We start from the raw sequence: 12327 nt of genomic DNA, 5'->3' as shown, positions 1-12327 counted from the left end.
TTTGGGATCCAGGTGGAGGTTGGAGTTCAGTGTGATTTCTAGATTGCTTGAGGGCAAGCAATCTCGAGAAGGGAGGACTGTTATGTCCCCTTTGTTGCCAACATCAGAGTATCAGGAATTAGCCTATTATTGTGATCCTCATAGGCTAAGGAGGATGGTTAAAAGGTCTTTTGAGGATTGATACATCTCCAACATTCAGGGATTTATGGATTTGGCCTTTGTTGGTTATCATTTGGACTCCATTTGCCATACTTACTATGCATGGTAAGTCAAGAGTAATAGAGATGGACCCTTTCTATTTTTAGAAAGTGTATTTGGTCACGTGGGGAATTATGAGGAGAGATTCCTATTTCAGACGACATGGCAATCAGAAAGTATTTCAAGAGATATTAAAGTTCAAGTGACTTTAAGTGATTTATTTAAATATTTTAATGTTATTATAAAATTATAAAGTAACTTATAATAATAGTCACTTTAATATTATAAAGTGCAAATATAAAGTTACTTTATGATTAAAAGTCACTTTATGACAAAGACGAATTTGGCTTTTTATCCCACATTGCCTAGTTGTTTGTGTCTTCTCTCAAATCGAGGTTATAAAGCGTGGAGCTACATTGGGATTGACACCACGAAATCTATCTATATTTTGAAAACAATATCGGTTACTTAAGTGTGACTAGCTATCTTAAGGAGGAAACCCCTTGAGTTAGTGGAGGAGCTAGACATAGCCCCAACAACTTGTCAAAGGCTCATTCATCACTAGAAATAGCACATTAAAGTTGTGCCTTAGTAAGCTGTGAATGACATTCAAGTAAGCCATTTACTGTAGACAACGATTTTGTGTTTAATGGTAACCATATAGGCATTAGAACTAGGTTTAGTTAGCAACAGTATACCATCACCAGAGTAGTGTCAGTACTGTGTGTATAAACAAGGGCAGACTTTCTAACGTGGAAGTGAGGGGAACAGTCATTGAAAATCATCACCGCTGGGAAGCACTAGTGAAGAGGTTGACAGGTATGTGGGGTAAGCCACTTGTGGTCTACATGCACGCCAAGGTGTTGACATGCCCATGAATTCACATAGTAGGCCGCAGGTTTAGACAACAGTCATTACAAAGGACGATGGAAAGAGATGTCATACCATCCACGTGAGCCTTGGTCTCGAGTCAGCAAGGTAGTAATGAGAGGTGCCGATAGTCTTTAACAGGGCAGCAAAGGGAGTCAAGTGTTGAGTCTGCAGCGTGGAGAGAACTCGGGTATATAGTGTATGATTGTATAATGTCATGGGTATGATTGGTGACAGCAGTAACCTGGTGACGTTAGCAGTAGACAGGGACGTTATTCCGACTAATGATCGTATGAACAAACACACCATACATGGCGGCATCATAACGTCTGGAGTCTGGCATGAGTATTGGCAGTTAACAACATTCACTTCCATGTTATGGCTGTGTGAGAGTCTTACGTCCACGGCAAAAATCAGGTGCCAGTGTTCTTGTTCTGCAATTTGATTTATACATATATATGTTCAGATTATTATCCATATTATGAATTTATGTGTGTGACGTCCCTAAATTATTTGGTCTCATAAACTATGTTTGGATTGAAACTTGAAGAAATCAAACAGTTGGTTAAATGCACTTTGAGTAGTTGTGGGTGTTTCTTTGTGAACTTTGCCATATTCTAAAAAGGTGAAAGTGGGGACAGTGTCAAAAGTCATTCACACTCGCTACATGTATTAAGTCGGATTAGTTAGGTTACTACTGTACAAGTTTGGTTCCTTACAGTGGTATATGAGCTATTACCCTAGGCTGCCCACAAACTGTTAAACAAAATGTCAATAAAAATCTAAATTCCTTGTCAAATAAGGGCAAGAATATTACAAGTTGCCAATCCCATTTGCAAAAGATGGTGCTAACCCATCCCATAATGGATGGTATGAAACTAGAGCCAACTCACATCGACATGAAACCAAATCCTCTATTTGTGGGTCAAAAGAGAAGTGATGAGCACTCCTCATAGTGTAATGCCGATAAAAACTCCCAATCTTTGTCAAGGGCTCATCAATATCAAATTGGGAATCAAGAGACAACTCTAACCTCTAAGTCTGAACTACTGGTCGGGCAGGATCCTAGGCAACTCTCTCAGCAAACTCGACCACAAGATCCTTGCAAGGAAGCATCGTAGACAAAGTCTCTACAATCTTTCCCACCAACCTCCGAATAGCACGAGAGTACCCTCAGACACTCTGTATGAATCCTCCTGCACATCAAAACTCTCTAAAAGATACTCCACGAAAGACTCTGTGCAGTAGAAATTATATGTGGAACCATCAACCTACTTCCCCATGATCCACAATTGATCCCTTTGAAAACGTGGCACTACGAATTGTCCAATGCTACCAACTGTATGAGATGAAGAAATAGATTCACTTCCAGCAGATGGAAGCAAATCACCATGAGAGCTCGTCTCCACTAATGCTCTCGCCTTCTCCATGCCTATTGCACCCATACCCTAGAAGGATGTGACTGCCACATCATTGTGTCCCTCATGCCCAATTGTGGAAGTAAACCTACCACCAACCACCACGATATGCAACTAAACGGGATTTGTAGCTTGTGTGAACCGAACATGCTCCAACTCCAAGGTTACCTTATCCAAATGCCACTGTGACTCTTGAAGAGCCAACTGAGTACACTGAAGAGAGTCCATAGTCACCTTAAGCTCCTGGGTGAGCTCAACCACCTCCTCTTTCCCTAACAATGCCTCATAATAGGTGCTACCCCACTCTAGAAGGTAATCCCTGTCAACAACTAATTGTGAATAGTTATTCTTCAAGATTATGACAACCTCTCAAAACATATGAATCTTTGTTAGGGAAAGACTACTATCACCATGCTCATCTAACATAGGACACCCCAACTATATGTCGCTAGCATTCGACAAGTTGTGTCAAAATGCTCAAAAGCTGAAGAGATGTCACAATCACTCACCTTCAACCGACAAGTCACATAATTGAAGAGCACACGATTATACTTAGAGGGGGGTGAATCAGTATAACAATAAGTTTGCCAATTTAAAACTTCTATCCAAACAATTAGCTTCAAATGCTGAAATACACAATTATGCACATGACCACACTAACACAATGTTTTACATGGAAACCCAATGCGGGAGAAAGCCACAGTAAAATAATTACTTTTATATTAATCTATTCTTTTACAATAATTTTTAGGCTTTGACCTACTAGAGGCTCCAACCCTTATGTTTATGAGTACTGACTCATTGGAAGCTCCAACTCCCACACTTCACAGGCTCCGACCTACTAGAAGCACCAACCCCCAGTGTGTAATAACCCCAATCGGATTGCTACCCTGTTGAATCTCAAGACCATATCTTTTAATGGCGTCAAGATTTTTAGCTTGAAGGGATTTCGTCCTTCAAACTATTGAGACATAACCTCCAAAAAATTCTCCAATTTCTTTGATATTTCCAACCATGCTAAAAAGAAGCTCTTCCATTTCTTTTATAGTGTTTTCACAAGGGCTCCATCCTTCGTTTTCTCAATGTGGGATAAAACATCACTCCCCTTTATGTAACTTATGTCTCCAATGTGTTATAAAATAAAGGGGACTCATTTAATTTAAATATTTCCCACAAACTATAGTCTATGCATTAATAAAGTTAAATATTTAAATTTAACTTTATAAAATAGCTTTATCAATGCATAACAAATCTTATCAATGATAAACAAGTCTTCTTGCCGATTTTAAACAATTACCATCGACATACTGCTGCCATTGGATGTCCGACCATATCCAAGATGACTTACTATAAATAGTAAGTATTCCCAAAGTTGCCTCAAAACCCCTCAGAAAGACCTGCAACTGAAACTATCTAAGCCAAATGGCCTCTAAGTCCCTTTAATGTCCTGGTTAGCCTACAGGACCGTGGGGAAATAGGCTAACGACAACATCATGCTATGAATGTTAAAAAGGGGACATTACACAGTTTCTTTGTGAGCACCAACCCACTGCACATAAACTCCTTTTCCACCTTGACAATATTGCTATCTTTAACTGATGATGGAGATTTTGTTCCACAAATGCTCTTCTCCAAAAGTATATACTCCTATATTTTTCTTTAATAAATCTGCAAACCTTGCGTATATATCTTTTAATTCTTTAGAAACACATACTACACATATATATTATTAGATTTAATAAATTTGAATATATTTATTCGTTTTATCTCATCCCCGTTCCATTTTTTTATCGTTTTATGATATACTTGAAATGAATGCCCATTCCTCTTTTATATCTGCTTATTTATATATATCTGAATAAATATATTTTTAGTTCCTATGTATATTGTTGATATCTTTCACACTTTTCCTTACCCACCACATGTACTTCTCCTTTCTTTATATTTGTTTTGTTCTTATATTATTCACTTTATTCACAGCACATGCTCTGACGTATATGTATAAATCAGATTCAATTTTACATATCTTCCTTTAACTCTTCACTCACATCTCTTGGTCACTCATTTTAACTTTAACACAAGTCACATTTATATCTTACAAAGTTTTACCTTTTAAATAGATATGTCTTTTCATAAGGATGGACACGTCCTCCACCAGAAATATTATAATAATATCTTTTTCTTCTGTTGTCAGAAGTCACACCTAAATAATGTAAATCACACCTTTTCTTTTTATAATAATTCCTGTTTTAGTTTAACTAAAATAGTTTGCTGAGTCATCACTATTATAATATTAACTGATTTAATAGATGCTTGTCTTCTAATTACTGCTGCTGTAAATATCTGACATGAATATTTTCGCTTTCTTTAGCAAGGATAGAACTCCTGATATTTTCTTATTTTTGCTGTAAAGCTCCGAGATTTGGTTTTCCAAAATCTTCAATGCCTTAAAGACTCTTCTTTTATACATCGATGTATTTCTCAAATCAAAGTCGCATACTGTCATGCATACCCCTTATGTGACGTGGAATGCTGGCTGTCCACGATGGCACTATTTTAACTTATGCCCTGGACGCTATCACTTTGCCACATTGATACTGTATACCTACGTCAGTTTCCAAAATCGATGAAGTAATTACTTATTATATTTGTTTTGGACATGAATATCTTCAGTTTGCTCAATTCTTATGCTTCTGTTATGTTTGATGAAGATTTGAATATCTTCATTTCTTTTCTATATAGATTGCTGCATGTGATTCCTATTATTTAATGTATTCAATTAATCAACGATTTCCACTTCTCATCGCACTTTGCCTGTGTCGTTATGCTACACCGAATCGCTTGTCTCATTCACACTGGAACCATTTAAATTATGTTGCTGCCTTATTGAGTTCCTGTCAAGGTTTATCAATCGATGTAAGCTTTTAGTAACTGGTTAGTCCCAACGGTATGTATATTCGTCTATGTTGGAATGCTTGTTTCAAATATCGCTGCTCTTGGTATCTTGCCAAACCAAGGTCGCACACTCCATATATTGCTGTTTCTTGTATTGTCAACCATAGTCTCAGTTTGACTTCGCTGTATACATTTCTTGGAATTGCCTATTCACTGTTTCAACCTGTTCACACATGGCATGGATATATTTTGATCTCCAAAAACCATAGTGTTTGTGGTCTTTTTCGTCATACTCTCCAAGTGCGGCTACTTCCAATGGTGACGTTGGAACTACTGCTGTTTGTTTTACTACTGCTTGAAATTCGGTTCTTTATTCAAGGTGAATGTTCCCCAGATCGCTGCTTTGCTTGCTGTATATTAAGTCTTCCATGATACATACTGTAGTTGGGTGTCTTTGTATGGTCAGGATGCCGTCGTCGATCATGACCGGTATGCACATGTGTAATCATTCTTGCTGTATAACTTCCTTATAATGATTTTGTTGTTTACTTATACTTCATATTCATAGTCTTTACCATTTATTTACGTTTACAGAACTCATTTTTATAAATTATATTTCTATATGTAGAGTTGACTGGTTACTTCCATACTCCTTCGCTGCTTCTATATGTGTAGCTGCTTCAATATTATTGTTCAGAATAAACCACTGTTGAAGATATATATCATATTAACATTCTTTGACTGCGAATAGTTTTGTATTTTCCTTACTGCTTTGATGTTTACTTCTACCAAATCAAACATAATTTTTTGGACATTTTGTTGGAAATGCTGTATGAAAAGTTATCAACATCTGAAGATCCCTGCTTGGTTTTATTATACAATACTCCATTTTTTAAGACTTGTTGATCCATGTTGTCTGGTTTTGACGATAAATAGAAACATCCCCTTTGGCATAGTATATGCTGAGGGATCAATCCAAAGCACTAGGCATGAACATTGTCTTTGTTAGATTTTCTTTGATTTGGATTCATTGTATTCAATGTTATAACTGTCTGTTCATCATTGATTCTTCCCATTTGTTTGTTTCTGGACACCTCACAAAATAAGACCCGATATTTGCATATTCTGAGAACAGAGATATGTACCCTACTATATAGATTGTTCTCTGTATATTATGATCTTCTCAATTATTAATGATCTTATCACTTAAGAAACTTTTGCACCTTTATCTCTGCAGATTTGTCACTTTGAACACTAATGTATTATTATGTATATCTTTTCAACAATCCGACTTGAGTGTGTTTCATATCAATTACAATATCTTCTTTGGTCTCTCAAATGCCTTTGATATCAATGACATTATGTCCATCAATAATGCATCTGTAACCCTCGACTCCTATGTAAGTTCTTTGTCTCGCTAACTGCACTGTGATAGAAAACTGAATCAGAGCTGCTTACCAAAAGATCGGTCATCGCACGTGTGCTACCATCCTCACACACATCTGCAACTATGATACAACTACTCGGTATCTCAACCAACACCCTATCTAAAGAAGCGGAAGCCCTTGCTGTGTCATACTCCTCGCATGACTCTACTTCTCCCTCAACAAAAAGTCCTTATAAATCCCGATCCTGGGATTCATCCAAAACCTCCTCAAAGTCATCTCCTAATATATAGCAAGGAATATCAGACCCCGTGTTGCTCATAGCATCCTTAAATAGATCATCAGATGTGTCCATACTATTTGCATCCAAATCTTCTAATGGAGTCTCAACTGCTGTCACCTGACTCTGTACACATTAGTCTATTTCATGCCATGAATCAACAACTCTAGAGCATGAACCTACATCTATTGCCTTCACTGTAACACCCAAATCACCAACAACACAACTGGGTGATTCCATACATGCTTCAGTCCCACCCGAGGGAGCAATTGCCTCTTGCAAAGGAGCAACACTGTGACAACTGACATACAAATCTCCAATAACAATCCCCTCCTCGAGAGAGTCAGAACAGTCAGCGGTAACTATTGCCCCATTAACACTTGCACTATTTGTAGCAACAACTCTGGAATCCTCAACTTGTTAACACTCAGTGCTATTGTCCACCAATGGCATTGACACATTCACATGTCTTTGTGTGGAAAGTCCATCAGAACTATGGATAGGTCTAGTGGGTGTCGTACTAAATGAAGGTACATTTGCCTCAATGCCAATCGGTGAGAACTCAAGCCTTCTTCCCTGCATCCTCGGTGCTCATCTCCTAAAAGAAGATACCATATACCTTGCTGCCCTATCAACCGTCTCTGGATCTGATAGTCTCTTAGCCAATCTCTGTTGATGAAGCTTAAGTTTCTACACACTCTCTCTCAAGGCATTTATTTTCCCGCTATCTTCCTCACTACTCCACCAACTCCCAGAGCTACTAGGCCTCTTGTATCTGCCCATAGCTGGAAAGCTAGAGTGTTGATCACTCCCAAAACAGTGACGGATGTACCTGCCACCTTTGAATGAAGAAGGGAAACTAGTCTTGGAACCGACCGAGATCGTTGATGTCCGAGAAAGGAAACTAAGAAACTGTGTCGTAAAAGAGTTCCTGGTATGTTGGAAAAATCTACCACTTGGCGACACTCCTTGGGAAGGTGAACAAATCATGGAGCATTTGGCGCTGCAATTGCTCGGGGACAAGCAATTTTCGAGACGGGAGGATTGTAATATTCCCGTCATAAAATAAATAAAATATTAAAACTTTGTATTTGGGAGTGATTGATTTAAGATATCTCAAACCCATCTTTTATTTTATGTCGTAGGTGTAGGATTTGTCATTGACTCTGTTTGTGCACTTTGGGAGTTTATCCGTCAGGTATTCATGTCTGCTGGCTAAGTTTTTTCTTAGTATGTGATTTAATTCTGTTTATTGTAATTGCAAATTGCAGTTGGATTACTCTACTTGAATCTTGCAGATCAGAGTGCCATCTTTTATGCAAATATAATTCTTCATTTCAACAACAAATTGTTATATGTTTCATGTTTGGCATTCATATGTGTATTTGGCAACTATTTGGTGCACCTCTACTCAGTCTGGAATCATTTCACACTAACCCTTTGAACACCTTATTCTAAGTACAACCTTGCCTTCCTCATTCTGTACGACCATTCGCTTCACACCGTATGGTCAAGTCTGTCCACACTGTACCGCCAGTCTGCACACACCATACGACTAGACTATTCACATTGTACAACTATTTCTACTTACACTGTACAACCATCTTGTATATGCCATACAACTATTCTGTCCTACGCTGTACAACCTTTCTATTAGCTCGTATGGTCTGTTTGGCCAGCACCAAGCTACATCAAAGTCTTGCCGTATGGATAAATTTTGGCACATCCTACTCGTTGACGTTCTAAGTGCTGTTGGGAACATTACACAATCCATCTGCTCCCCTACATATGCAGACTTGGGTGAAAGTGGGGAACAAGTGCATCCGCATGTGGTTTAATTTGCCCTCGAGTCCAACACATTTGTTGGTAATGCCATCGTGGACATGCATGTAAAATGCGGGAGAATGGATACACACCAAATATTTGATAGAATGTTGGAACATGATGACTTTACATGGATGACTATAATTACAAGATACATACAATGGCAGGATGGAAGAGAAGCGCTTAAAATGTTTAGTTTGATGAATTGGATGGAGAGAGCCAAATCCATTTATTAGTTACAGCCTATTGAGGGCATGCTTGGATATGACCAATTTCTAATAGGGGAAGTGCCTTCATGCCACTTACATCAAAATGGGTTTTGAAACAAATGTATTTGTTGGGAAATCTCTAGCAACAATGTATCTAAAAATTGGAAGAATTAAGGGTGCAAAGAAACTTTTTGATGAAATGTCAGAACAAGATGTAGTGTCTTGGATGACAATGATTATTGGACTTACACAAGGTAGATATGGTAAAGAGGCTTTGCAACTTTCTGGACAAATGCTTAAGATGGACATAAAGCCAAATGAGTTCACTTCTTAAATTGATGTCAGCACATGTGGAAGCCTAGCTGCCCTTGAACAAGGGAAACAATTCCATGCCCATTTCATCAGAAATTTACTTGTGTCATTTGATCCATAGGTAATCCTCGTACTGCAACATATGCCAAATGTGGGAGGATAAATGACGCTCATCAAATGGTTGATGAGATGACTGTCAAAGATGTGGTTTGATGGACTACAAATAGTATGGGATATGTGGAGAAGGGCTACCATGAAGAAGCCTTAAAGCTTGCATAAAAGATTGAGAATTAAGCTTAATGAGGTCACTCTTTCCACTGCCCCTATTGCATGTGCTAATGTAGAAGTTCTGTAAACAGGAAGACAAGTGCATGCCCTTGTCATTAAGGTTGGATATGAGTTGGAAATTTTTGTTATTTCAATGTATTCCAAATGTGGAAGCATAGAAAATGCTGTACAAGTGTTTGACTTAATGTCTAAAGTAGATGTCGTGACTTGGACTAAAATGCAATCCACGGGCTATAAAAGCACTCTAGCTCTTTGAACAAATGCCACAAAAAGGGATGAAGCCAGATTCTATTATGTTTGTTGGCGTTCTCTTTGCGTGTAGCAATGCAGTGTTAGTGGATGAAGTGTGGTACCATTTCAATTCTATAAGTAAAGATAATGGGGTCAAACCAATAATATAACATTATGGTTGCATGATTGATCTTCTTGGTCGAGCTGGACAGCTGGATGAAACAGAAGAAGTTATAAAGAAAATACCATTCAAACATGATACCGTTCTTTGGGGAACCTTGCTTGGTGCCTGCAAAGTCCATAGAAAATATGATCTAGAAAAATGTGTAGCAGACTGCAGGCTTCAGTTAGATACATAATGTGTGGGAACTTGCATACTAGTTGCAAACATGTTTGCTGCACATATTAGGTGGGCGGATGTAGCCAATTTTAGAAATATTATCAAAGGAAATGGACCAAGAAAACAGCTAGCTATTTACATTTGTTGAAAAGGATTCATTTATAGACTACATACAAAACCATGTGAACTGTACTCCACGTTCAGGTGCACATGTTCCACTAATAAAATTCATGTTCTGTAATGTTTAAGAGGAGAAGAAGGGGCACATTCTCAACCACCATTGTAAGTAGCTACCATATTCATGTTTACCAACACTCTACTTTGAGAAAAAAAAAAATCCTTTATTCAATGAGTTAGGTTGTTCACTTAATCAATAGCATTCTACAGGTTTCATTGCAAAGGTCTATGTTAATCATAGAGTAATGTGAATCACCGCGATTCACATGATCTAACTTAAGGCATGCGATTCATGGTGAGTCGATGACTCGGCTCGCCGATTTTTGTGCCAAAAATCGCTTGAATCAACGATTTTTGTCAAAAATCACCAGAAATCGGCAAAATTGGCCCCAAAAATTGGCAAGTTGGTAAAAAATTGCCAAAAATCACCAATTTTAAAATCTTTGAATATCAAGGCTTTTTTGACCTTGCTGATTCGTAGCCGATTCATAGGCGATTCATAGGTGATTTGCGATTCGAGTAGGCCTTGCCAATTCCAATTTTTGGTTGTTTAGTTAATCATAAATGATGATGTTTGTATGCTTTTGTAGTTTATTCATTTGAGGACTTAGAACCTTTGGGGAGTTATTAGCTAAAGGATAATTGATATTTCTAGAGTGGATGGGTTGGAAAAGCTTTGGTCTATTGACAGACTAAGTCTACTTCTGAGCTTCACCATGAGGTTGAAATGGAACATAAAAGTATTGAGCAATATAATTAGGAAGTTTTACCTTGTTCTATGTTGACCATTGCAAGCTTTTGTTTCATTCTTTTTTTTTTTTTGTAAGTAGTGAAATTCAACTATATAGTCTTCAACATTCATTGAAGCTTTTGGAAACCTAAATTAAACCATCTACTCATCAATGTTGATTCAAACTTCTTATTCATGTCACACCTGTGAATTTTTTTCAGTTTTCCTCCATATTTCTTAACCTGCTTTATATGATGGTTTGGACTTCTTGCAATCGATATGGTGTATCTTTTTTGTCTGTTTACATGGGTTTGCGTGAGAAACTTTTAACATTTTTATTTTCACTTATTTGCAATTATAACTTGATTATGATTCAGTAAACTATATGATGTATTTTTCATTTTTTATTTACTATTTGTCTTCCTATGTGTTTTTTTTGAAGGCATGTATTATTTTATTTTTGTTGAGTAGGATGTAATATGGTTATTTAACTTAGTTACCGATTTGTGAAATGAATCCGATTCGGGCATGTGAATCAGATCTGTGGATTCGTAATTTTTGTTTTCCCAATTTTGATTCGTGTGTGTGTGTGTGTGTGTGTGTGTATATATATATATATATATATGCATTATATATACTAAAAAATGAGAGAACTTTACATAATTCTAAAACTAAATCATTTCAAAGTATGAGTCTATGATATTAAATCATTTCATAGTATGAATCTATGGATCAAATCCATTATGATTATAAGAAAATAATCGAAATTTGTTTTTTCAAAAATAAAAATAAAATTCTGGAAGAATCCAGCCACGGACCCGGATCCGGATTGGATCTGAATCCAGATCCAGCCTCGAGGTCATGAATCCGGTATCTAAGGGTTATTATGTTTCACTCTTTTCATTTTGATTTAGATAGTTTTGATGATGCAAAGATGTTGCCTATAGCTGTGCTTGTGAAGAATATGTTTTCACCAGCTCAGTTACACATGGCGATATGGGTAATACTCCCATTAGTGTTCTAATTAATTACTGGAGCAAAACCAAAGTTTATTTTGTACTGATCTTGGGAACTCTATTCACTTTCCTGCCTGAAATGATCGCCTGAATAATCAGTTTCTTTTTTATCAGTGAATAGATCCTGGGTACATTTTCATGGGATAACTTATCG

At 37.2% G+C, this 12327-nt stretch overlaps 1 protein-coding gene and 1 pseudogene across 2 annotated transcripts in view; both read left to right on the top strand.

Annotated features, from left to right (window-relative positions):
• The window catches only part of LOC149578446 (Regulator of chromosome condensation (RCC1) family protein), a 94380-nt gene that overhangs the window by 26561 nt on the left and 55492 nt on the right, over positions 1–12327 (top strand). The window lies entirely within an intron of this gene.
• LOC149578447 (pentatricopeptide repeat-containing protein At2g13600-like) lies at positions 7873–10398 on the top strand (annotated as a pseudogene).

Source organism: Cupressus sempervirens, chromosome 1 (assembly GCF_028749045.1).
Source record: "Cupressus sempervirens isolate cs-2001-9-10 chromosome 1, ASM2874904v1, whole genome shotgun sequence".
Taxonomy (NCBI): domain Eukaryota; kingdom Viridiplantae; phylum Streptophyta; class Pinopsida; order Cupressales; family Cupressaceae; genus Cupressus; species Cupressus sempervirens.
Note: the sequence above shows the minus strand (reverse complement) of the source record. Positions and strands in the feature narration are given on the sequence as shown.